Source organism: Anomalospiza imberbis, chromosome 6 (genome assembly GCF_031753505.1).
Source record: "Anomalospiza imberbis isolate Cuckoo-Finch-1a 21T00152 chromosome 6, ASM3175350v1, whole genome shotgun sequence".
NCBI lineage: Eukaryota > Metazoa > Chordata > Aves > Passeriformes > Viduidae > Anomalospiza > Anomalospiza imberbis.
The window spans coordinates 21,897,519-21,924,975 of NC_089686.1; the positions used below are offsets into that span (position 1 = coordinate 21,897,519).

Below are 27,457 nucleotides of genomic sequence, written 5' to 3' on the forward strand. Positions count from 1 at the left end.
TCTGACCAACCAACCTTTTCGATAACTTACAGTGGAAAAGCTCACTGGAGATATGACTCGAGAACTTTCCTGTTATAACAGTTTTCATATAGTTTGCTTATATTATCTGAGAACAGACTTAAGTGCCAGCAGTTGGTATTGGTGGTTGCTCGGTAGAGACATCATCAGTGAGGCAAGTACAGCTGGACAGCAGCCTGTGTCTGTGCTAGCTTTGAGTGCTTCCGAGTGGTCCGTGTGAGAGACCTGTACTAAGATACAGGAGTTGACTCCCTGCTCTCGAGTACAGGTATTAAGCAAGTTTCACACTACACAAAAACTTTTCTTGCTGTAGTCTTAAAAGTAATTGTTTGAGGTTTTTATAGCTGATGATTTGGCAACAATCTGTGGTCTGCTTAGGCGTTGCTTGTTTTGGGTTTCTTCCGGTTTCTGTTTTGCTTGATGAAGCAGGAAGTAAGGAATGTGTAACTGATTTCTGTTTGCAGTATTTAAACTCAGGCTTTTTTGCCTCTTTCTGAAGCTACTGTGTGGTATTTGTTCAAGCCAGGAGAATGGAAGTAACTTCCACACTGTTCTCTTGTCATTAAGCCAGCAAGATCCATCCGAGCTGAAAGGCAAACCAGATTAGGAACCAATATGGCCAAAAAATAAAGTCAATAGATTGTTTCTGTTCTCATGTTGCTTAAAATGCATGTTGAGCTACATCCTGCTAATTTGGTGCCAAGAAGTATCAGAATTCCTAGGCATTCTAACAAGAAAATGAGTGGTTTTGGTGTTTGATAGGTGTCTTGTTTCCAAGAAGTCTCTGTATGTCCACTTTCTAGATAAGCTTTAGTACTTTTCATAAGTGATGGGTATAACAGCTGGATAGTCACAACCCTGTCAAATTTCAAAGGATTTCTCTGCTGCAGGTCTTGTGAAAGTGTTACTGGCTTTTTAAGCATCTAAGTCAACTTTGAGTTAAGATAAGCACCTCATAGGATGATTTCTGCATAAAAGTGCTTTTCTGTTTATTTTATGCAGTGTTTTGTTTCCCAGTCATGCATTTTTAAAATTTCCTTAAGGCTTTAGAGATAATACTGCTTTGTAGACATTTGCTGTGGACAAAGTTGGCCAAAGTTCAGTTGGGTGAACTAAGCAGCTGATTAGGGATAACATGACAAAACCTTTTCTTTGTTTAAAGGTTTTGACGGAAAAACTTCTGTTTGGATTCCATGGAATTACAAGTGGGGCTCTGGAGGACCACTGCCTGCAGCTGGTTTGACTATGAATAAATAAGGAGTAGATGGGTGCTGGTAATAGCTGTTAACTGTGAAAGACAAGTGGAGAAAGAGTGTTAAATGGGGTCACTGGCAAGAACCTCTGAATTGACTGTGTACTACAGAAATTTCATTGCTTTTAAGTTAGTCAAGCTGAATGAATCGGTAGAAGAAACTGAGATAGGGCAATGGTTTTACAACAGCACAGGAGTTGGAGCTGGAGTCTGAACAGTAGATGGCTAGCTCCCAACCTTATGTTTTGGACCACAGCTAAATCTTTTAATAGCTTCAAGAGTGCTTTCTTGAAAAGAGCCTTTGTGGATTCTTTGTCTGCCTGCTTCTGTTTACCGCATGCTATTTGTAAAACCTGCTGTCCTCCACGTCATCAAATCTTTGTGGAAATTGTCATGTCAGATTGAGATAGTCTGTAGCTGAGGAATCAGTAATAGGAACCAAGTAGTTTTTGAAGATGAAAGGGTTTTTGTAAATAATTTTGCAAGAATATGTTAATTGTCTAGGTTATTTCTAAATCTAAAGAATCATCTGAAGACTCTCAACTTACAATATAAGGTGTTGTAATTACTAAAACTTCACATAACTTAAAAAGTGAATGTGTCCTTTCAGATTTTTCCAGCAAGTTGTCAGTGACTAAATAGGATATTGGTAGGAGGCAGCACAGACAAAATTCAGATGCTATAAAAAACTTTCCATTGAGAATGTAAGACATGTGATTATGTGTAAATGTGCTGCCTTAGTTGGCACAGTAGTTTTCTTGTGTCTTGATTTCTATTCAAATTAATCTGTTAATTCTTTGTAAGGTGTATGCATGTAAGTGACTAGCAGACTTCAGTCACCCTGAAGACAGTTACAGCAGTATAATTATGTACGAATATATTACTTGTTCCTTCATCAAGATTGCAAAAACTATTCTAACAGCTAAAGCAATGGCAGAGCCACCTTACAGGTTCTTGGTAGGGGTGCTTCTGGTACTGCATCTCCTCTACATTACCAGATCAATACTCTCTCTGTCTTATTTTACTTTGCATTACTTGTCTTGTACTGTAATTGGCTAGAAGACCATCATGGGGTCTTAAACGAAACATACTTGATCTGTGATCCCTTTGAGAATTTCTTCAAAGGAGCAGTCATCCTCAAGAGTGTTGAGCATGTTGAGCATATAGACTCTCTTCAGAGAACTCAGGTGACAATGTACACAAATATCTTGTATACCATCACATTTGGCTTTAATATATATAGTAGAGCAAGGTGAGCAGAAGAGATGGAGAAGTCTTTCTACAAAAACAAACTTTTGGAACTGTTTTCCAATTCAAAGTCTCTATGGTTGAAAACGTTAATGAGAAAGTGTTGCAGATACATGTCAGCAGTTTGGTGAATGTTGCTCTTGCTGTGTTCAGCCATAAAATGAATGAATGTCAAATGGTTTTGTAGATAAAGGAGCTTTTTAAACAATGATAATGAAAAGACACAATAAGCAGACTTTTCAAGGTCATAGTATACATACACAAAGATGACAAATTGATTCTTGGAATGGAGTTCTAGAAAGCTGTAGCACAGAGCCACTTGATTCTTGCTGTTACTTTAATGGACTGTAGGGAAAATGAGACAGCTTGATTCTTTTCATGGTAAATGAGACATTGTTATGATTTATGATGTTAAGTACTTGACCTGTCTTGGTGAATTTTTCAGCATCAATTATTTGGTTTGAGTTGAAAGCTAGATTTTTTGCCGCTACAATTTCACTAGGATTGAGAATCCAGCTGGCTCCTTTCTGTTATTTACATAAGAGCCAGTGATGCATCCTGTACAGCTGGAGTTCTGTTAGCCTTGTAGCTGTTCAGGACCCAGCCTGTTTGTTGCCCTGATAACATTGCTGGGGGCAAGTGGAAGAAAATCATAACTAACCCAAGTGAGATACAGGCAAATCAAAACATGCAAAGTGAAACCAGTCTAGGGACTGGTTAACCACCTTCAGAGGTGAAACTTAGTTTGTTGTCCTGTGTATTGAAAACTGAAGATGAGCCTTAAATCCAGGAGTGTTTTAAGTTTCAGCTAGAGCTGGCAGTACTAATGGCTTGTAAAGGAGATGAACTATTTCTTTCCACAGACCTTAACTCAGTAATAGTAATTATAACTCTTGACTTTTTTAACAAGTTTGACTGACTTCCATGGGAGGCAAATATCCCACACCTAATCACAGGGCCATACATAGAATGTATAGAATAAGTCGTGGATAGATCTTGCCCAAGAAGGCTCTTATATTTTGACGGAATGTTGTCTTGAGCATTGTATAGAAACAAAGCATTATTATGCAGCATAGTTCAGTTGAGGTAGCAGTTGCATTTGCCATCCCAGCTGCTAAACTATTGGAAACAAATAACTGCTCTTTGAAGGCTGGTCAGTCAGTTAGCAGCACAGAGTCAGATTGGTGTTTGTCTCAGCACCTCAGTTGTGAAGAGCCAGTAATTGATTCCATCTCATCAGTGAAAACTTTTTTTTTTTTTTTAATTTCTACTCTTGCCATTGCTATGTGCAACACTATTGAGTGAGTTAAATTAGAGAAGGCAGTTAAACCAATTATAACCAGAAGTAATAAGAATGTACAGCTGTCTTGGCAGAGAATTGAGTATAACTGAGCTGTTCAGAATTCAGGACCATTGTTATACTGTTAATATGACCAGGGAGAAGCATGCTGGGGAAAAAAAGAAAACAAACCAAATTTAAGCTTAGATTCTGGAGGAGAAAAGACTGCAATTAGTATTTTTATTTTCATGTGATTGATCAGGGCCTCAAATGAAGATAGGACCTCGGCAATTCAATCATCTGCCTAATCAGTAGGTTTCTTGAAGTTGGACATTTTTTAACATTGCCTTTTTCTTTCCAAAGACAAACCAGAATTATATGCAAGTATAAACATAAGCAGTAACGAAGGAATAGGCCATGTTTCAGCATCTGGAATTGAATTTTAAGTAGCTTATGGTATATTTATAAATAAAGTCAATACTTTGCCATTCATTGCCAGAAGTCAATCCACAAATGGAAGCAGTGACTGCTGTTGTACTCCAAGAGGGAAATACTCCTTCTGCAGGCTGAGGCTGAAAACATTTAATTATCATTAAAACCTGTTCATTTGAATTTCCTCCAATAATGCACTTGTTAATGAGGTGTTAAATTATCACCTTGGGAACCTGGGGACCAGTCAAAACTAATTTAAGCAAAGTGAATTTTTTTGTTGTTGCTGCCCTTGAGAATCTCAAGCTGAGCTGGGAAACTGTTGGAAAAACAAATACTCTGGGGGTCATAAAGAGAGTTTCCTGCTTCTCTCCAGGGGTCTAACAGTTTTAAACATCATTCTCTGTATTTGTACTTCCAGCTGAGGATCTTTTAAATCCAGCTTGTTGCTGCACCCCTATCTCCCTCCCACAGAGCATGGCAAGCTTCCAGAAAAACTGCATTAACCTGGACTGAGCAGGGGAAATCTTTCAGCCTTTGATGCTTTGAAGAGTGTTTACAGACATTAGCAGAGTTGTGCCCTTTGTGTTGTACACTGAAATATGAGAATTCTTCAGTGCCTCTTCTTTTGGGCTTTATTCAACATTGTAGGGTTTGTATAGAGCTTATAAACCTTTATAAGTGTACACCTGCTTTGTACTTGTAACATTCTGGTTCTTTCTATTTCTGTTATGGTAGGAGCTGTCATCCTATGTCTTCATAGACTAAACACTGATCTGTCATAGCAGAAATACAACTAGAAATGTTGTTTTGTTGAAGTAATTTAATTTTTCTTAATTTCTTGTACTATATTTGATTTAAAATGCATGTCTCACTTTTTACTCTCAATAGCATATGAGATGCCAGGTTTCTACAGAATGCTGGAGTGCTGCTCATACAGGAAAAGGAGAAAATACTGGTAGCAGGTTACTAGTATATATAGTATATATTGTTAGCAACAGCACAACTAAAATGCTTCTAAATCGTTAACATTAAAGTTAAGCATTTCAACAGCACTAGTCACACGAGGTGATGGGCACTCTTTCTCTGGATTAGTGTGAAATAGAGTTCATGGTTCCTGATGTGGTGCATGATTTACTAGAGCAGAGTTTTTAGAAAATACCTGAATGACCCCCACAAGCACTACGTCCTATCATCAGTCCTGGTGGCTGCACCAATCTTCTACATAGAAAAAATAATACTAGTACTGCAATAGTGTCTGCAGTACAGAGACTTTGATGAAGACTGTATCATATTTGTTTCTATCTTCTTTGGAAACAGGCAGTAGTCAGTATTGAAGCTTTTCTTTGGTCTGTGTTAAAGGCTATGTGGGACTTGCAGGCCAGCTGACCTACTGTCCATGCTTACTTTAGTGAGTTCTGATTGAAAATATGTTTGGCACAAGATCAACTCATGCTATTTCACATAAATGCAGTTGACCTACCACAAATTCCCAAACACAGACAATCTTGACAACCTACAGTGTGTACTTTTGTCCTGCTAGAGTGCAGATGTTTATTAATGTTTCAGAATTAATAAACTTTCTTAGATAGTACAGATTTAATTTTTAAAGGAAGAAGCTGTCTCAAAAACCTGCATGCCAATTAATGTGTTTTAAGAGCTTATGGCCAGAGGAGAGATTTGAGATTACTTATAAAATTGAATGGATTCTCGATTTCGGTATTGGGGTTTAGTTCAAGACAAATTGACTTGTCAAGGACAGGATAAACCAACCTGTAGGGCTTCTTTCTGCCACAAGAAGCTAAGCTTCGGTTAATGCTCAGGTTATTGCCTAATTGTTGCATAGTGGAAAAGTTGTGGTTACAATACTGCCTACATGGGGGAAAATGTGTTACAGAGTATGCATGCTTCTCAAATTCATGTTGGCTAGCAGCTCTTAAGATTTCTTAACTGTTGTCCATGGACACTGGGATTGCAAAAAAGAAAGAAGAAAAAAGGCGCCAGTACAATACTTCTGAAGCTTTTTAAGACTTTCAAGCATGCCTTCCAGCTGGTCAGCTTAATGTCGTATCATATAAGTGTGTTGGCAAACTCAGGCTCTAAATGGGCGGTGGAGAACTCATTTGTCCTGCAACTAGCATCTCTAAAACGAAGTGCTCTGTACAAACAGATGTGTCACTCTTAGAGAATAACTATACCAGGAGCTGGAAACAAAATGTTCAGTACCTCCAATCTGAAATACAGCTTGTCTTTTCTAGGATTATAGCTATATTCCTGACAAGTATATTTTTGTTCAAGACATGGCAGCATAGAGGCAATTGTGAGTTTTATATGCACAGCTTTGATCTTTCCAGGATCCTTGGAAAACAGAGCAGTTCAGGAAAAACAAGTCTGTAAATGTCAAAGGAGAGACAAGGTCCCCAGGGTTTGGGCCTTTTCAGGCACAAATCCTGCTCTTCCACCTCACTGCAGTTCCAGGTGGCAGGATACCAGAAGCTTCTTGCCAAATACAACTTACTGACATGGGAAAGCTCAATACCCTTGCTGTTGAAATTATTGCAGAATTTTAGGGTAAATCTGAGAGCACACTGTAGGACAAGTATGGCTATTATAACAGATATACAGACAGATGTGGGCAGCTCTGACTTGGTGGGGAATTTGCAGGCTATAGTTTTTATCATAAGCTGAACTTAGCTAGAAGCATCTTTGATGTCAAAGGAGAAACTTGAAATGTTGTAAAGGACCTCTTTTTGAATAGATCAAAGTCCTCACAGAAAGATGTATGAAGATGTGTTCTGTGAAAGATTCAGAGAAGATGTATTCTCAGTGATTTCATACAAAAGCTTCCTATTGGAAAAAATACCCAAATAACCAAACCAACTCATTTGGTGAAATACCTTAATTTTACGACGCGTTGGTAAAGAGCACATACACACTTGCAGCATCCTGTGTCTCCCATTGTGCCTTGTGTTAGGTGAAATCTGTAGCAATATTATATTGGGAGGTTCTATTGAAGGACAGAAAGCACTTCAGAACTTAAAATGCTTCATTCCATAAGGCCCCATTTAGTACCACTGATGAAAGTAGGTATTAAGGACTGTTCACTTTCTTTAGCCCTTAAAGGATTCTTCTTTGAAAAGACATAGTACAATGAAGTCTGTCTGCCAGGGTAGTTTTCTGGATTTTCAGACTAACACAGAGATAAATACTTCTCATAGTACCTTACAGTATCAGTTACTGGTCAAAGCATACTTCTGTGTAGGATCTCATTATTATCTTGAGCTCATGGAGCCTGTTTCATAGCACTCTTGGTATCATTTCTTGATAGAGCTGGCTTGTGTTCAGTTTGGCCAGAAGATGGTACTTCAGTGTTTATGGCTGACACCTCCCAAAGGAGTTTGCCAAAGAGCACAGTAGTCAAACACATCCCATCCCTCAGATGGTAGCCCCTCAGGGATACTTCATTATCCAGGTGAGAGAATGGATGCCCCAGCTCTATTTCTTGCTTTCTAGATGAAGCTGATTATTTCTAACCAAAGCAGGCTATTTCTAACCAAAGGTGGACACCTTATAGGTGGCTGGTGTGTCTTTTCCAGTGGATGACAAGCCTTGCTGTGCTGGAACTTCAGCATTAGTCCAGCTGCTTTAGCAGCAATGCTGTTAGAAGCTTTTAAGGTGTTGACATGGAGTGTAACCAATCAGCTGACTTTTGCTGAATACTGTTTCTTGCGCTTAGAGCGTTCCTATGTGATTTTAAATTTAAGAGCAGCACTTCAGTATGTGGCTAATGCTGCTGAGGGAATGAGGGAGAAGACTGTTGCTAGTCATCTGCAGTTAATTTGCACTGTTTCTTAGTCTACCTTATTGCCCGTGATTTATGTGACATACAGATCCCTTTGTTTCGCTGAACTGGCTTTGAGTTTTAGAAGTATAGATTAAGACCTAGGGATGTTATAAAACCTTGTGCTTTTATACTGGTTTAATGTAAAATTCAAAAAACAATGCAGGAAAAAAAAATCTAATTTTTATGACCAGCTAGCAAGAGTTCCATAGGGAAGCTATTGTATTAAAGCTCAGTCAGAAGAGCTACTGAATTATGACTCTAAAGCTGAGTACTTGGTTATCTTATCCAGTCTGTGGATTCTATTGTGAACTCCTTAGAGATGTGCCTAATGGCAGGACAAATATACTGACTAAATGTTAGTACTGTTAATAAATAATAACTTTACCGTAAAACTGCACAGACTACACTACATTTCACTTCAGTACATTCTCAAATACACTGTTCTTGTATTTGAGAATTTTAGGGGAAAATTGTTTTGCTTTTTTCTCTGAACACAACAGAGGTAATTCTTTTTTTCCAAGTTTGGTTTTGGAAGGTGTTTCCTGTAAACACAAGTCATTCAGTGACATTGGATATAGTTGTCAGACTCTTAATCTTTTCTAACCCTATAGTTTTGGCTATAAACTGTGTTTTATGCAGTCATTTTTATAGGATTTTAATACTTTTCATTTTTATAGTACTTCATACTTGTACCTTCTTTCTTCATTATATTTTCAGAGAAGCGAGAACAGTATGGGATAGAAGAAGGCTACATGGCCACTTCACGGTTTTTGGTTGGAGTCTTTTTTTGTGGGTTTTTGGGTGCTTTTTGGGGGTTTTTTGGGGTTTTATTTTTTTTGTTTGATTTTGGTTTTGTGTTTTTTGTGGATTTTTTGTTTGGTTTTTGTTGGGGTTTTTTTTTGTTTGGCTTTGGGTTGCATTTTTTGTCTTGGTGTGGGTTTTTTTTTTGGTTGGTTGGGTTATTTGGGTTTTTTTTTTTGGTTTTTGTTTTTGGTGAGATTTTCTCCATTAAGAAGAAGGCATTAGTAGTTTGTAGCCCGTTGATTATGGACATGGCACCCTAATGTCCTGATTGAGTCCATCGATTTTGGTACTTAATTAACTTGGAAATTTTAGTACCAAGGGAAACCTTTGGAAAGTGTTATGTAGATTAAAAAAATCTGCTACAAGTGTTTGTCTTGTGTAGGGATTAGTTCTGACAATTCATCATGAAGTGAAGGATTTGCATAACAGTGTCTTCATGCAAGCTCTGTAGATACCTGGTAGCCACAGGGAATTACACTGGGTTCCTGGAAGTAGATGTGTAGGGGGTTTTGATAGTTCTGCTGTAATGGCATTTATTGGAGTGATGGGAGACACTGCTGCTGCTCAGGCATGGTCTTGGATCCATGTAGTGGTCTTCATAAAGTACCTGAAGTTTTGGATTTGATATGTTCAGTGGGATTGAAGGCTCATATGGGGGACTTCAGGAATATTTTTCACAGCAGGATTTTTTCTAACACAGGGTATAAATGTTCGATGACTTCCCTTTAGATTTGAGGGTAGTCTAACATGTGGTCACAAGGGCTGAATATTCCATACACATTTGTTTTTCTTACATAATAGTAATGTACTGTGGAGTGTTTCAAGCGCCTTTTCTTCTAAAGTGTTGTCTGTACAGATCACACCTATTAAACTTAAGCATTGTGCTTTTTCTTGGAAAAGCTGGTGTGCACTGTGTTTTTTTTGTGTTCTGGGAAAAGAAATACAGTTTTCTGCACTATTTCCTGTGGTCTGTGCATGGAGAGAACAGCTATGCCATATAACATAGGGTGAACTCCAGCCTAACAGTGGCAGAATGGCAGAACTCGGGCTAATAATACATGAGTACAATAGATGCTTTTTGTTATTTGTTTTATCTGTTTTAATGTGGATAGATTCAGAAGAAATTTTGTGCTATCACTGTAAATGAACTTTGGAGATGGAAGGAGTACTTCCAATACTGGTATTTTTGTTTTCCTCTGGAAGAAGTACTTACAGTGTTGTCCTTTTTGATCTCCTCATGCTTCACCTAAAGCTGATTTCATGTTTTATACTGACTGCATATTTCCATTTTTTATTATAGCTCTCTTAAAATATGGAAAGGGGCTCCTTTGCTGTTCTTATTGCACATGTTCAACTGGAGGTGATAATCTGTCTGGTTCTTTAAGGTTTTTTGATATCTGTATGATAATTTACAGTTAATAAACAGTAATATTAACTGAAACTAGGTGATTGCTACATTATGTGTAACACTTCCTGCTTGAAACAAGATGTCTTCATCACATATTTTTGTATATATATTTAATAGCCATTCATATCCTCCATCTTCTCTAGTACTGCGTAGGAAAAGATTTCTTTACCCCTTTGTGTTGCTGTTTAAAATCCCATGGAACAATTAGCTTTGATACTGACTTCCATTGTAAAAAAAACAGTCTGCACAAAACAGATGGAAAATATAGTTCACGCTCTTTGTTGCTGTGTTGTAAAGCTACTGAACTGTCTCCATGGAAGTAGATTATAAACATCCTTAATAGAATATGCTTTGTCAAAGCTTGCACATTCCTTAGCTTCTAAAGAAGTGTGGTGTTTGTATGTGTTCCTGATGTTTTTGCTCTCTGTGGCTTCAATCTGTCATAAAGGCCTGCCAGCCTATTTGTACTATACAAAAGTTCGAGTCTTTTTTTTTGTTCTGTCTCTTCTTCACTGGTGCTTTCTCTTGAGATTTTTAAGAGCAAAGATGTGATTTTTAAATTTCAGTGCCCATAGTATCATAATAAAAAGAAAACATTGGTTTTAAATGCTTGCTTTTTTCAACAGTTCAATTAACTTGGCAAGGTAAGTTTCATTGAAACTACATAGAGATAATTTTTTTCGTGGTTCTAATTTATAGTGAAAGTGCCATAACTAGTTCAGAAGAACAGCCTGACGAGCACACATTTATTTTCTTTCTTCTCAGCAAGATACAAGAATAACTGTCAAACAGGATATGTACATCTGTCTTTTTAATGATTATGAATGCTATTATGATGACTGCACTTGTGATATTACAAAATCTGTATGAGCTGATGTGTAGGTAGTGTTAATACAGTCCCACAAATCCTCCCAGTGATTAATATGTACAGTTAGACAATACATTTACCCAGGCAACACAAACTTAATGTCTTAGTTCTGGAGGGGTAGCCCTCATCACATTCTTTAAAATTACCTCTTGATATGAACCAATGCTTTATAAGTTCAGTGACTGTAAATCATAATTGTTAGGCTGCAGGGCATTTTAGTCATATGACAACAGTGCAACCAGGTACAGTGAGCAAGGTATAAACAAACAGGAACAGCTATTGTGTGTTACATTTCAGAAATTGCTTTCTGAATTCCCTAGGAGGGCCAGGGGGGAAAATTCTTGCAGGCAGTACTGCTATTCTTCAGCAGATCCTTCAGCTAGTGTCAGAGTGATGCTGGCTGGTAATTGGTGCTTTGTTCTCACTTTGTTTCACAGTAGATTTTGTTTTTATGGCTAACCTATTTGGCTGGATAACTCTAGAGAGAACTTAAACTGCTTTCAGTAGAAATTCAGCCTCTAGAAAAGTTCTATATCAAAAAATACAGTGGTGCATGTTAGGTTGGAGTTAGGGAACCCATCTGGGTCTCATGAGCCTAGTCTCTCAGTGCAACAGGGCTTAAAACATATCAGAGGAGACGAGTACAATGTGACCATGAAATGAAATTGTTGTTCCTATGCAATTCTTTGCATATGAAATAATTTTGTGTTTGGCCAGTCTTAATAATTTTTAGATACACAGGCACATGCTATTGCTTTCTTGTTCTTTTTTTTTTGATGGTAAAATAGAAGTCATGGATAATTTTATCAACTTAGTCAACTAGGCATTATCTTGAATTCTCCTTTAAGTGGAAAGGACTGGTGTGTTTCTGACAGCCTTCTTACAGGAGACATTGTTTCGGTTTGGTTTTGTTTGTTGTTGTTGCCTTGGACAAGATCCACTCTTCATCAAAGACATCAAATCCTGCTTCTGTCTAGGTGAATTTCCTATGAAGAGTCACACTAAACACAAAACGAGAGCATGGGATCTCTTATTCTGTGTGGCGTGAACTTTAAAGTAGAAAAAGTTGCTGTTTCTGCAGTGTCTGCTATACCATTGGATTAGTACTGAGGGAAAAAATTTAAAAGCAAATTACCAGATACACGTGATTCTCGTAGTCATGAAGGAATCCAATGGTACCAGCAACCAGCAGTCTTTTTAGACTTTCCTAAGTGTTTAAAAAAGCAGGTTTCTGTAATTCAAAGTGCATTTTGACTGAAGAGAAGTGGCAAGAGATGGTATTATGACTTTCCATCTTTTGAAACTGAGTTATTATGATTAAATTGCAAGTTGGCATTAAGTTTGAGGACGTGGTTGTCTTTCACATGGATAATTCCAGTAGATAAATTATACAAAGTGGATCATCTGTTTTATAATTTCTGTATCTTTAAAATCTAGGGGCTGCTGAAGCTAAACAATGAGAGCAATTCCATTTTACTTTGCATGCTGTCTTGCATATGATAAAAGCCTGCATAGATGTAAATTGGAATTGTGGTTATATTTGGGGCCTGGTTTTGGAGGGGATTGGATGTTTTTGTGGCTGGTTTGTTTTGTTTCTTCCCTGATGCTAACTTCTTAGTCATTCAGACCTAAAGAAATCAATGCTTGCTGCATGACAGGTTTTGCATGTTTGGCTTAAATAAAACACTGTTACACAAAGTCTGTTCCACAGCAGTCTTTAAACATGCTCTATAACCACAAGTTTTCTGGCAGCCCACATTTTTTTTTTTGGTTTAGAGAGATCTACTCGTCCACTACTGGAGAGGCAGGCCTATGGGCATATATGTGCTACTGAATAGTCCTTCCCTCTTCTTTAGGTAACGTTTGTGCAGACTTCAAAGACTGCTTGAGGTCAGTAGATCATTTCCTCTGATTATCACACAGGGAGTCTGAGATGGTAATGACTCCATATCCATGTTGTGTGTCATTTTCTTATCTATACAGAGGGAAAGGGCAATTTTTAAAATTAGGGTAAAAAGCACTGCAGCTCAAGTGTTATACCTTGTGAAGATTGCTGCTACAAGCTCAGTGGTTCCTAAGGTCTCTTTTAGAGGTTGACAAATGTAAACACGTGCATTTTGTTGAATTACAGCCAGATGAGGCTGTTGGGATCCCTTTAGCTGTGAATTCCTGAGGGCTGGATGTGCCTTATAGAACAAATAAATGGTCAGATGAAAAACTCCAGGTTCAGAGAGCTGATCTCTTCAGCATCCTGAATGTGTGGGAGGAGGTACTGTTATGGCCAAGGCATCAACTGATGAGCCTCACATAACAGCACAAAACTTCACACACTTCAGTGACAAATATGTAGCATGTCTCAAATGCCAGACTTGCGTAGGAATTATGCTGGTATTAAGACAGCTGAAATGTTTCCATATTAAATTACAAATAACCCTGTCTTTTGGATGTACTAAAGAGTTGTGTGTTGTTCCTGTTGTGGAGCAATATTTTAAACAGAGGGATTTGAAAGTTCATCCGTTGAAATGGTAGGTGTATTCTATTGGCTGCATTTTTATCAGAATGCTAAAAATATCTGGTATTTTAAAAAATGCTAGTCAGTATGCAAGCCATGATGTTGCATACCAGTGTAGCCTTTAAAAATCTGTATTCCCCAGAACTGTACTGAAATTCACTTCATTACAGCTCACACAAAGTTCAGCAAAATTGATCACTGGTGGCCTCTGTTTTTTATTAGTTGTGGGCTTTTCTAGGGCGTGACCCCCTGTTTCATTTAATTGCATCTCAGTGTAGATGCCAGTTCATCAGTTCATTGTGGGTGTCAGGAGGGATTAAGGTGTTTCAGTTAATAAAAGGTTAATTCAGTTCCTGGCTCAAGAAAATCTGGATTAATTAGGTAATCTAAATTTCAAACTAGAAGGAAGAGTCATAATAAAACCTACATGAAAACTGTTCAGACGTGTTTGTCCTCAGAGTTGTATTACATGATTTTAATATGGTATTAATTAGAAGGTGATATCACTTCTTCAGTTACTTACTGGAGCAGGAGATTTATAAAGAGGAAGATTCTGAACATGCAGCAGTCTGGTTCTGTCTTGGTGTAAGTGCTGACATAATTAGCAGTTGATTATCTGTGCTGTGGTGTAGCCTATGTTCTTTGACTTTATTTTTCCAAGTACTGTGCATCAGTTGGTACTGGGGATTCTGAATGCATTTTCTTCATGTAAAGATTATTGCTTTCAGTTGCATTTAGCATGATTGGGAATTGACTGGTTTCTGTCTTCTCTACTTTTTCACTAACATTGCTTTAATAGTAGTGGCAATATTAATGCTTTATAGCTGTCGGGGAATCTCAAAAAAGATGATTTTGTAGTATACTCTCTGTGTAATATGGCAGAGTTGGAGACAACAGCATTATACAAAACAACAGTAAAAATGTTTTGTTTTCAAGGTGAGACTAATTGTCGTGTGTTCGAAAGCAAGCAAAAGCCTCCAACTTGGGAAGAGCATTGAGCTTTTTCGTGTGTGCGTCTTTGCACGCTGAGTATGAGTTGCTGCACACCTGTGTCTGGACTTTGGAAAAGCCTGCAAAATCTCCTTTAATGCTACTGCATAGATGCAAGAAATGTTTAGTAAAAATAGATCTGTATCTGCATGTCTGGAAGTTTATCGGTTGCTGTCTCCACTGTGTTATGCCCCCACTGCATGTGCTTATTTAGAGTGAATAACAAAGAGTTTTTCCAGTGATATGTTAAGTTCTGGTGGGACTGGACCCTGATATCCTAAGGTAAGAGCCACCCTTGCTCATTCAGACAACTTACTCTTTCTCTGTGAAGCTTTTTGTTAATGCATATAACTGTGCTTCTTGGGAGAACCAAAGAATCATGCTTTATCTTCTACCCTTTTTTTAATGAGTTGTGGTCTTCTGGATGGTAAGTCATCAGCTACTTACTGCAGCTTCTGGAGGTGATGAGCAGAAATTTGTCAGCTGAAATTTTTGTAAAGTTTTAGATGCTGTTCAATTGTTGTGGTGGTTTGGGTTTTTCTGTTTCCTATCATGTTCTGTTTCAATGTATTTTGCTTCTAAGGCTGTAAATCACAAATATAATAGAATCTATAATAGTGTCCTTTAGGCAACTGCAACATGAAGAGAAGAATATACTGATTTGATCTTAGCCAGAGAGAAGGTCAATCAAAAGTAAACTGAGCTAAAGCATCTTTTAATATATTTGTTACGACTGTGGAACTGAAACTGCAGGAATATTTCTGTTCTATTCTGTTAGATATAATTCCTGGAAATGGTCACACTTGGACTTCTAGCTCATGTTTAATTTCCCAAGTTAGATGGTTATTCTACTTTTTTGAGGTGAACACAATGTTCTGGTGTTATGAAAAAAAGGATATGTTTCTTAACCACTTCATTAAATATGCACTGTTGATAGAAGGACAAGTTCAAAGTCAGTTTTTGGCGTGGAAGTAGGCGCAGAAAATGCTTTGAGTGTTCAGATAATTACTGCTTTTTATTTGGCGGGGAGAGATAGTATGCAGTGAAATTCATCCAGTTTCTTGCATTGCTCAAAGTGAAGATACCATTTGGTTGCATTGTAACTTGTTTAATTTCCCTGCAAGGTCCAGTCCTCTGAATTACTCCAGAATGATTGCCATGTGTTTCCAGATGTCAGAGGAGTGTCAACCTAGTAGTGTTTTGGTGTGTGACACAGCCATTCTTTAGCATTGCTTGCTAGTTAATTTTAATTCTCTGTGCTTTACAGCCTTTCCTCCCAGAATAAATGTCGCTACTCCAGCTTCTGAGATGCAAAAATGCAAAGCAGAAGAGGTGCATAGTAGAGCAATGAATATCTTCCATAGATTACCTAAAAAGCCTGGGACAGAGGTGGCATTTTAATGCAGTACAGCTACTTTTGCTGTAAAATTTGTTATGAAAAGAGTCTATGCAAAAAGCTTTAAAGGAGATTCAAAATGTCTTTTCTGTTTGGGGGATTTTTAAATTGTGTGTCATCAATATCCACTGAGACACTTGTGCTGTGTTTTTAACAAATGGTCTCCTTTACTTCTGTGAGTCTAATGAATCCTGGAGCTGCACAGTGGGAGTCTTGACAGACTGGAAGTTGCATTAAACAGCTTTGGGTTTTTATTGAAAACATTGTCCTTGGTTCAAAGGAAAGGTAATTATTCTGCCCTGGAATGATAGCAGCCCCTCCTTTATTGACAGCACACCATCTGGTTGTGATAAATGACATGGCTCTGGCAAGGCTGCAGCTCTTTGGTACCAATAGGTGACGTAAAAGCTTTATGTCCAGATGGTAAAAAATAAGAAATAAAGATTGTTTATATAAATGACACACTTCCCTGTGTTTGGTGTCATGGTTTAACCTTCAATGAGTCACTAAGTTTTTGGGGTTTTTTAATGTCTTTTAGATACATCTTTAAAGGAAGATTTCAGAAAGCAAGGTGGTATATAGCATTTTTTAGGAACTAGTTCTTGCTGCAAGGTAAATTCCACTAATCTCTTGAGGGAGAACTTGAAGAAATGATGATGGAAATCTTGAGTATTTCACATGCAATTGGCACCATTTATTTTATTTTACCACCCAAGGACTGTTAGTGTAGTTCTCACCTAGCAGTAAGAACAGTGCAGATTATTAAAGGTTTTTTCTCAATAACTGGTTGTACTTAAACTTGTTTGTTGCTGTAGCTTCAGGGTGGTAGGTGCTTTTTCTGAAAGCTTGCCAAGTAGTCAGTTCACATCTATAAGTAAAAGTTCAGAGTGCTGTTAGGTAGTTTGCTAGCAAATTTGTTCTCCTGGCAGCTACTTCTTTTTCTTGCTGTTCTAGCCAAAGTATTATTTCTTCTTCTAACTTGTTTAATTTTATAATACCATTTAATGATACATTCAGGCTCAGTTCTTGTGCCCTGTCACAAATAAACATCTGAGCCAATGGTTATTATTAAACAGAAATGTCTGCAAGAATCTTGGAGGATAGAGGCTGTTTTCATTCTCATAATGCCTGAATTAGAATTGTAAGACAGGTTTAAGTGTTTGTGAGTAAAACATACTGCATGTGACTTCCTATAGTGTCTGATTTGTTGAGAATGTTGTCTGATACCTCCTTCTAGACTTTATTTCAGAATGCAATTTTAAATTCTCCTGACATATATTACTGTTTAGAGTTAAGAATGTCTTCCATTTGTTGTTTTTATTTGTTTTTAAAACAATCACAGCACACTATGATGACGCTTATTCTTGACAAGTTCTTCTGCTATCTTTTGTGAGGCTAGTTGCTGCAGAGGAAAGTGTCATCAACTAACTCGGCAAAGCATTTCAATCTCTTTTATTTGGGCTGAGGTAGCGGTAATACCACTCATTGCAAGTTCTTCCTTTCCTACTACTGCTGCTTTTGGAGTTGGATCCTTGCAGTTATATTTGCACAATGTGGCACGAATAACATTTATCTTAGATTTAGATGTAAAGAGGAAACACTTTGAACCTGACATTGCTATGCTTGTTATTTCTGTGGCTAGGCAGTTTGGACGTGCATGTGGGGATTGGCCACAGGTTAAAATAACTCTAAAGCCACGTTGAGTTGTTACTAAAATTCAGTCAAGAATTCTATGTATAATGAGCAAAGTGCCCTGGCAAGTTTTACTCACTGTTTAGCTGCCAGGGTACATAAGAAGCGGATGCGTATTATTCTGGGGCTTGGCAGCTTAGACCTTCACCTTTTGTGGGCAAAATGCCTCAGCAGCTTCAAGCTATTTAGGCTAATGCCTCATATCTAATATGCACAGTTTGTGGATGAGTAAAAGTTATAAAATGCTCATTATTATTAGTCTCTCAAACCAATAGACTTGAAATTTTATCCTCTGTTGTGGAAGACAGCTTAAAGTACAAGATAGAGCTATATGTATGTAATTGTAGTTTGTATTAATTAATGTGTGTAATGTTTTCTGCACCTGGTAAATTGTGAGTCTTTGATAATTTTAGGATTTACCAAAGAGGGAAAGAGTTCCTGAAAATGCAAACTATGAGGGTGCTCAAGAATTGGAACACACTGCTCATGGAGGTTGTAGAGTCTACATCTGTGAAGACAGTCAAAACCCCAGCTAGACACAGTTCTGGGCAACCTACTCTCTCAACCTACCTCCTTCAACCTGTACACCTACATCCTACTCTAGTTGATTGTTCTTGAGTAGGCAGATTGGATTGATTGATTTCAAGACATCTATTCCAACCTAAAGAATTTGTGAAAAGCGAAAGTGGTCAGTAACAGCTCTTTTCACCACTTGGGACATTTTATATTTTTACACAGAGAATAATAAATCTGCAGAGCTTCTTTTACATTCCACCAAAGCCTTTTTCAGGGCCATAGGAAAGGTGCAGAGCAGATGTTTCCAGAGTCATTGTCTGTGCAAGATGCATCCTAAAATGTTGACCTCATTGTATTGACACTTGTAATGATACCAGTTCCTGATGCTTCATAGGTGATTTATATTTGTTTGCTTATGGCCAGTTCCAGCCTATGGTCAGAGAAGCTGACTTGTCCTCTGATGAGATTCCTTCTGATGGTCTTTGACAAGCCAATACAACATGTCAGTTAGCCCATCCTACTACACTTGGCCAGGTGAGGGTCATTTCTTGGAGAGACCCTAGATATATTACATACTCTGAGATCTGATTGAGCAGATTCACATCAGGACATCATCAAAGCATTTGGAGCCTCTGCCTGGAGCTGAATGATGCCCATGTGTAGAACGCTGTCACACTTAAAAAGGATGTGCTAATTGGTTAGCAGGCAAGACCCAAGGGGACATTCTTACCATGCCAAGTAGGCTGTTATGTGCCATGTACGAGCTGTTACATGTCCCTTGCTCAGCAGTTCTGGAGTAGCTGTTTGATTCCTGTCTTTCAAATGTACCCATTGTTTAGATGGATTTCTTGTATTTGCCTTGTCCACTTACTTCTTTGAGATGCCATTTTCTCTATTTAGTCACCCTGTAGTCCTGAAGTACCAAAGCACTCCAATAAAGGTGTTTCCTTCATTAAAAAAACTTCTCTATGGCAAATTCCAATTTTCATTCCTACTATACTTACACACCTCATGAGGGTCACAGTCAGTTTCTCTTCCTTCCCTGAGGACGACTATTTTGATGATCTTGCTGCAAAGGAATGACTGACAGCTTCTAGGGTTTTGGTTTTAGTTTTTCTTTCTAATAATTGACTTTTATCCAAATCTTCTTGCATTTTCGATTTATTTAAGCTTTGTACTTCAGACTGAAATTTCCAATTATAGAGAGCAATCAAATCTTGTTAAAGGCTTCAGTTTATCAGTGGCTACAGTTACTCCATGAACTATTAGGATTGGTTACAGAAGTCTTGTCTAGTAATGGAAGCATGCTCTGCTAAAATATTCTAACATAGCCCAAAATAACTTAAAAATGTCTTTCAGACACTGCAGGTCCATCAGTCTTACATTTCAGTCGTGGCTTCATCAGAATCCCTGCCACTGGTACAGTAGATGATAGTGACGCTACATTTCATAAAGTAGCCCTCTATTCATATATGTTTTAAAGACTTGGACCCATTGTTGGCTAATTGTAATGATAGGGACTGAGTGGAGTCTTCTATCCTGATTTTTAGATTTACCTTTCTTAACACTTGGTATGTTATTTTCATGCATAATAACCTTCCTTTGAGTCCTTAGTAGGTTACTGAATTCTGTAGTTGAGAGACTGTAGAGGACACATGTAAGGCTGAACATTAGCCTTGTCTCAGTCACATGGGGGAAGATGCAGGTTGCTATACAGTTGTGCCAACTACAAATGCAAAAAGTATAGAAGCTGATTACTAATGATGTATGTGGACCTGGAAGATTACGCCTACATGCATACAAGATAATTAAAGAATTGGGTTTTCAAGAAGTAATTTTTCTTTCCAGTTGAATGACTATGAATTAATAATTTCCAAGTTTCAGCTATCAGTATTTCCAATGGAATTTATTCATTTTATGTATTTGCAACTATTACTAAATATTTGGTGTGTGATTGTTTTAGGAACCAAGGTAGACCAGATTTGAGGCAAAATGAACTCTTTACCCGTTTTGTTTTGTTTTTGTTTTTGTTTTTTTCTGTAGGATCAGTAGAATACTACTGGTTTAATTTCCTTCTCTTTCAAGCTTGAATTTTCAGGATCTTATAAAAAGTATTTTTGTTGTAGAAAAGCTGACTCCTGTAGTTCGATAAACATTGGCTCAGTTTACATCAATTGGTTTCAATACTGCCTTTACTAACTCCTTAATGTTTATTCATGCTGGTCTCCTTAGCACATGTATCTTGTTTCAAAGTCTTTCTGCTCACTTGATGAAGCCTGCTGTTTGATGCAGATTATGACTTATCAAATAATTATAATACTGTCATGGCTGTGCACAGAGGATCAGCCATTTTAGCTGATTTTATTACAGTGTCATTTTGTAACATCTTTGTGTCCCCATGCTGCAGAAACCCTTTGACATGAGCTAAGACTGTTGTGCTCACTCCTGTACACATATTGTCACTGCTCTAGAGAAGTTTAAATGATACAGAGAGCAGGGCAGTATGAAGAAATCAGGCTTGCAGATACTGCTTCATTGGCTACAACAAGGTTGGGCAATGCTACTGCTGTGATATTTGAAGTGCATATGCAGCCAGACCCTTCAAGCTCTTTCATGGTCACCAACACAGATATTCTATTAACAGAATAATAAACTGTGAAATGTACTATTTTGAGCAATTACTATGATCCTCTGGCAAAGTGCCTCTGTTGTGGTCTTTCCGTAGTTAAAGGGAGCTTATGAGAAAGATGAGGACAAACATTTTGGTAGGACCTGTTGCAGTAGGACAACAGGCAATGTTTTTCAACTAAAAGAAGGTAAATTCAGACTAGATATAAGAAAAAAAAAATTTGTTGTTGTGGTTGTTTTTTTTTGTTTTGTTTTGTTTTCAAGAGTGGTGGAACACAGGCTCAGGTTCCCCAGAGAAGTGGTGGACGCCCCATCCCTGGAATCATTCCAAGCCAGGCTGGAGGGGGCTCTGAGCAACCTGGTCTAGTGTTAGGTGTCCCTGCTTATGGCTGTGGTGTTGGAACTAGATGATCTTTAAGATCCCTTCCAACCCAAACTGTTCTGTGATTCTAACAGATTGCCTCTTTCCAGTCACATCAAGCAATGTGATCTCTTCTTGATGAGAGCTGCATCTTTTTATGATGAAGTTCATTGGGAGAGCAGGCTGCCTTGGAGTTCTCTAAATGCAGCTGGTAGTTGCAAACAAAATCAGAAAGTGCAAATATAAAAATACTCCTCAGGGCTCTGGAATATGCCAAAGGCTTCAATCTCACCAGTATATATAAACTCAGTGAATACACAGTACATGCACCCAGCTGTTTTTTGGCATGCCTTTAGACTCCACTGGAACTATTTAGTTTGATAGCAAATGCAATGACGGATACTTTATATTAGCATAAATTTTGTTTCTCTGAGACATTTTAATGCCAAGAATATCAGCCATAATTTTTCTTTCCTCCTTCTTCCGTTTCTGATTCTCTTTGGCTTTACCATTGCCAATTTTTAAAATCAGATTTAGCTGTTTTCCTCTCTCCTTTAAAGCACTGAGCATTTTTACCATCACCTCTACAGTGGCTCCATACTGAGTACCCACATAATCCAGGCAAATCCCCTGCATACAGTGTTGTTAAAAAGCCACAGTTATAGGGTTAACTCAGAATGGTCACGAGCCTAGCCCTTCACTGCTTGTCCTAAAATAAATCATTGCTTTTGCTGCTGCCATATGGCCAATGAACATGAGCTTGCAGCCGTCTTTTGATTTCCTCATCCATGCTTTCAAGTGCGCTGAATCTTAAACCAGTCTTCTCCCCCCATGTTATTTGTAGCTTCTCTCCTGAGTGGTGAACTCGGGAAGCATGCAAGTATGTCAGAAGAATAAATAACTTGACTCAGCTGTCCCGTTAGCATCTCCTGGGTGAATTAAGCACAGCCTTCCCGTGCTGCAGTGCAGCACTTCAATGGGGAGCACAGTCTGCGAGCAGGTACCGTGGCCAGGGACTCCTGGGGTGCAGCGCTGGCCTCTTGTGGAAGGTGCCTGCTCCTTCAGGTGACCTCGGGCTTGAGTCTTTGGGCGGAAGAGCCCAAAGACTCTTCCCATTCCCACATTTGCTTTAAACCTGGATTCCTCATCAGCCCTGTGAAAAAAGCCAGTGAGTTGATTCTGTCTTCAGACTGGTTTGCTGAATACTACAGTTTGAGCTATTAAACAGTAATATAAAGGCACTGAGTTAAGGAATTATTCTAATTACTTTCTTTAGGTTTCCCATTGTGCTTGGCGGTTCTCTTGGCATTTACTGATGTGAGCTGGTTCTTTCTAATGTAAAAGTGGGGGAATATAGTATTCTGGTTCATACATTTTAATATCTCTGTGTGCAATCTCAGGTTACGTTGTATAATTGTATATAATACTTTTCTGAAGATCTATAATGAAAATTTGCAGACAGCATCTGAAGGGGAGGATGTAAAATTCTTACTGCAAATATTGGCAGTGATGCAATGTTCACATAACCAAACTTGGAGGAAGCAGACTAAAACATGTGGAGTTACCTTGTTGCTGGACCTTAAATCAGGAAAGTGTTCTGAAAGATAAAAAACTGTAGGTAATGTATAATAAAATTTTATTTATTATCATTTATAGAGGGATCTCTCAGAAGAAACCAGCAAAACTTTGCTTTATATCTCCATCTTGTTTATGAGCTGTTGGAAATGAATTTTTTCAGCCTGGCACAATAGGCTGCTGTAGGAGGTCAGCTCTCCCTTACTGTGTGGGTGAGTGATGCCTTTGGGTGAGTTGTGCAGGGGAATCACTGTTGATCCCTTTTTCTGCCTTGAGGTGTAAGTTCACGTCATGAGTCTGCTTTCTGACAGATGATGTTACAAGTGTCTTAAAATCGGCTCGAAATCAGCACATGCTTGGTCCTTAAACATCCATTACAGCATTTTTAACAACACTGTGCTCTCCCTGTTTCTTAGTTCAACTTTTCCTTAAAAGGTAAAAGTTTAGGCATTTATTCACTGTTGAAGTGGAATTTTGTTTAGTGTTCTTTCTTGGTTTAAAATCTCACTCTACTTTCTCTGGTTTTAAGTTACTCACTCACTATTAATAGTCCCTAATAGGTACTACTTTGTTTCTAACCTGACCCTTGCTTCCAGTCAGATATTCATAAGCTGTGCTTGTCCTTTCTGCTAGTTGGCAAATCCAAAAACATTTTGCTATTTTTTTTCATCATGCATATATTATTAGAAGTCGTGCTTGACTTGTGCTTTTCAGGAGAAGCCTTCAAGAGGAGAGTTTTCTATATCTTCTATGAAAAACGTGTTTATGGCAGTGAGACGGTAGTAGTGCTTTTATGTCTTCTCAAAAAAAAAAAAAAGACATTGGCTGTTGTGTTGGGGTTTTTTTAATGTTGAGGTATTTACAAGTATAATGTCCAGAAAACAGCTTGTCTTATTATGTTAACATTGCAAAAGATCTTCATAAGCCCTTGGGAGGCAACTTAGCTTCTGAAAGCTTAGTGGAGAATCTGTTAAATCAGCAGAAGAATATTGAATTCCTGGTTGAGATTTGAAAAATGCTTGTTTCCAAAACAGAATATGCTGAATTATGTCTTTCACTGAAACAGCCAACCAAAAGATGGAAATGTAGGAATAATAAACAAAATGAAAGTATAAGCCTTTGCAAAAACAAGGGGGTTTTAATGTGGAAAAATTTACAAGCTTGATTGTATAAGAGCATCGCTCTGACTTGAAGAAACAAACTTTCAGAGAATGATATATGTAACCGAGTTTTCCTTGCCAGTTTACTTTGATTTAAGCACATCACAATGTCTGAAAATACAGATGTTTTGAAGAAGAAATTTTATCTTATTTTCTTTGTTTGGCCCATTGATAGCAAGGTATATGGAGAAAAAACACTATCCATGTTAATGAAATTGTGCTTTATCTTCTCTGTCATTGATGCTGGTGCTCTCAGAAAAGCAACCACAGAGTATTGCAGCCTGGTCCATATTCTTGCTGTGTAGGTTGTATGTTGCCGTGGTCTCTTTGGGAAAACAGGACACAATGTTATCACATTGTTCTCTGTGCCATTGAAGTGGATTGTGATTTCCTTCTCTTTCTCTTTGTTTGTTTGTTTTCTGTGATGGAGGACTTTTCATTGTATACAAGTCTGCTAAAAAATTGTAGTAAGCTTACATGGTCCAGGATTTCTGTAAAATCGGGTTATAGGTTGGTCATTTAGTTTGGGAACAATGGTGGATGCTACAGAACCTACCCTTTACACAAGCTCTTTTTATTCCACACAACAGTCAGTAAACAATAATGCTTAGGTTATAAAATGCCTTTCAGCATTATTTCCTGAAAAAGTAGGTTGAGATCTGCTGCTTTGATCTCTTTTCACACCATATGCATGCTGCTTTCCGTCTGGGCTGACATGCTGGGCAGCAGCTCAGTGGAGAAGGACCTGGGGGTCCTGGTGGACAACAAGCTGCCCGTGAGCGAGCAGTGTGCCCTTCCTTGTGGCCAGGAAGGCCAATGGTGTCCTGGGGAGCATTAGGAAGAGCACTGCCAGCAGGTCGGGGGGGGGTGATCCTGCCCCTCTACTCAGCCCTGGTGAGGCCACAGCTGGAGTGCTGTGTCCAGTTCTGGGCTCCTCAGTACAAGAGAGACTTGGAGCTCCTGACACAGGTCCAGTGGAGAGCAACAATGATGATTAAGGGACTGGAGCATCTCTCTTGACGAAAGATTCAAGGAGCTGGGCCTGTTCAGCCTTGAGAAGAGACAACTGAGAGGGGACCTTGTCAATGTACACAAGTATCTGAAGGGAGAGTGCCAAGAGGAAGGATCCAGGCTCTTCTTGGTGGTGCCAAGGAACAAGGAAAGGGGTAATGGGCAGAAACTGATGCACAGGAAATTCCACCTGAATATGAGGAAGAAATTCTTTATTGTGCAGATGAGTGAGCACTGTAACAGATTGCCCAGAGAGGTTGTGGTGTCTCTCTCACCAGTATCACAGAATCACAGAATGAACTAGTTTGGAAAAGACCTTTGAGATCATCAAATCCAACCTATGACATAACCTAACACCTCCCCATTAACTAAACCATGGCACTGAGTGCCATGTCCAGTCCTTTTTTTAAACACATCCAGGGATGGTGACTCCACCACCTCCCTGGGCAGATGATTCCAGTGCCCAATCACTCTTCCAGTGAAGATTTTTTTTCTGATGCCTAACCTAAACATCCCCTGGTGCAGCTTAAGACTGTGTCCTTTTGTTCTCTCAGTGGCTGCCTGGGATAAGAAACCAACTCCCATCTGCCTACAGCTACCCTTCAGGAAGTTGAAGACAATTACAAGGTCTCCCCTGAGCCTCCTTTTTCCCAGGCCAAACATCCCCACCTCTCTCAGCAGCTGTTCACAGGGTTTATGTGACAGACCCTTCACCAGCCTTGTTGCCCTCTTCTGGATGCATTCAAGTATCTCAATGTCTTTCCTAAGCTGAGGGGCCCAGATATTAAAGAAATGTCTGGATACAATCCTGTGCAAAGTGTTCAAGGGCAACCCTGTTTGAGCAGGATCGTTGGACTGAATGACCCACAGTGGACCCCTCCAACCTAACCCAGTGTGAGATTCTGTTAGGACATAAGAGATATTTAAGCACATTTCTTCTTGAAGTAGGAATTGAGTTGATATTGAGTGTAATTATCAGCAGGATAAAAAGGGAGCTGCACATTCCACCACAGTACATCTCAACTCCTTCTACCAATGACACACATCAACAGAGGAAGTCACCTGTATTTAACCTCACTCTCTCATAAAAGCTCATGCTTAAACTAACAGTCCAGATACTTAAGGATTCTCATACAACTTATGTTTGCAAAATTATGTATATTAATAAATAAACAATTGCTCAGCAATTGTTAAAAATTTTTGCAAGGCCAGGATGAACATAGCCTTTGGGGAAAAAAAAACGGTTCTTAGAGCTAATGTCCATGTAACTTCTCAATTCCATGTTAAAAAAATCATCTCTACAAAGAACTGAAGAATTTGTGGAAGTTACTCTCTCACAAAAACATTGTATTAGTATTCATAACATTTCTGTCATCTATTAAGGTTGATAAATAAGCTATCATAGATAGTATTGGACACAAAAGAAAATTCAGTTCAACCAGGATGTACTTGTTTCCCTCCCCCTGCCTTGATCTCTATGCAGTAGTTGGAGAGCAATCACAAATACATTCTAAACAGTACAACACTTCATTAGCACGGCTTCTTGAGAAATAAAAAGCATGTTGTATTATACACAGACAGACTGCCCTCTGACACTGAAATCAAAAGGGGCAAACCAACTTCAGATAGGCAAAACCACACACAGACAGGATTTTATCTGCTTGTCACACTAGGGATCACTGCCTCCTGGATCTAAAACAGAGATACTTACTGCAGTATAAAGACTTCAAGGCAAAATAGTAGGACACATCTTGAAAAATTACTCCTCATCAGTGGTATGCAGAAGCTCTTGGTCAACAAATACCAGTTCACATTAGGCAGCTATGTTGAAGTCACTCTATAGTCTTTCATTAACCAATCTTGTAGATGCTCAACACTAATATTAGTTTTATTATTGCAGCCTTAATTTAACCTATTTACTTCGTTGTCAACATGGAAAGTGAGGCTAAACTAAGCAGTTGTATGCCTTTGCCTTACGTACTGATTGAAAACTAACATATTTGTTATTAATGATGAAATGAAAAATGTAGAATTAAAAAAACCGTCTTGATATAAGTAGATTGGAATTCAGTACATGCAGAATCATTCCACTTGTGATACATATTTACTGGCCCAATCACTCAGACCCTCAATAACAGCTCATGCTGTAACGCAATCAAACACCTTCAAGTTCAGTTTTCATCATGTGATCAAGGAAATTAAAACATTTATTAGCAGAGATTTGTAAGATTTCTGTAAGAACTTGTGAAGATGTAGTCTGACAGTAGCACACAGCCTCTGGTAAGACTCAGTATGTGTCTAAAAAGAAATAGGTTTTGTTAACAAGATTAAAGATGTTTTAAATCACCCTAAGAAAATTACAGCAAATTAATATCAGATCCATTAGGCACCTTTAAGATGAAAATACTCTATTAATTCTTTGTGGAAAAGTTGCTTTTAGTCTCTATTGTAATTCACTTCACACTG

General features: G+C 38.4%; 1 protein-coding gene across 3 annotated transcripts in view; it reads left to right on the forward strand.

The window, feature by feature from the left end:
- The window catches only part of SPTLC2 (serine palmitoyltransferase long chain base subunit 2), a 79,799-nt gene that overhangs the window by 33,059 nt on the left and 19,283 nt on the right, over positions 1-27,457 (forward strand). The gene's annotated exons all lie outside the window — the stretch shown is intronic.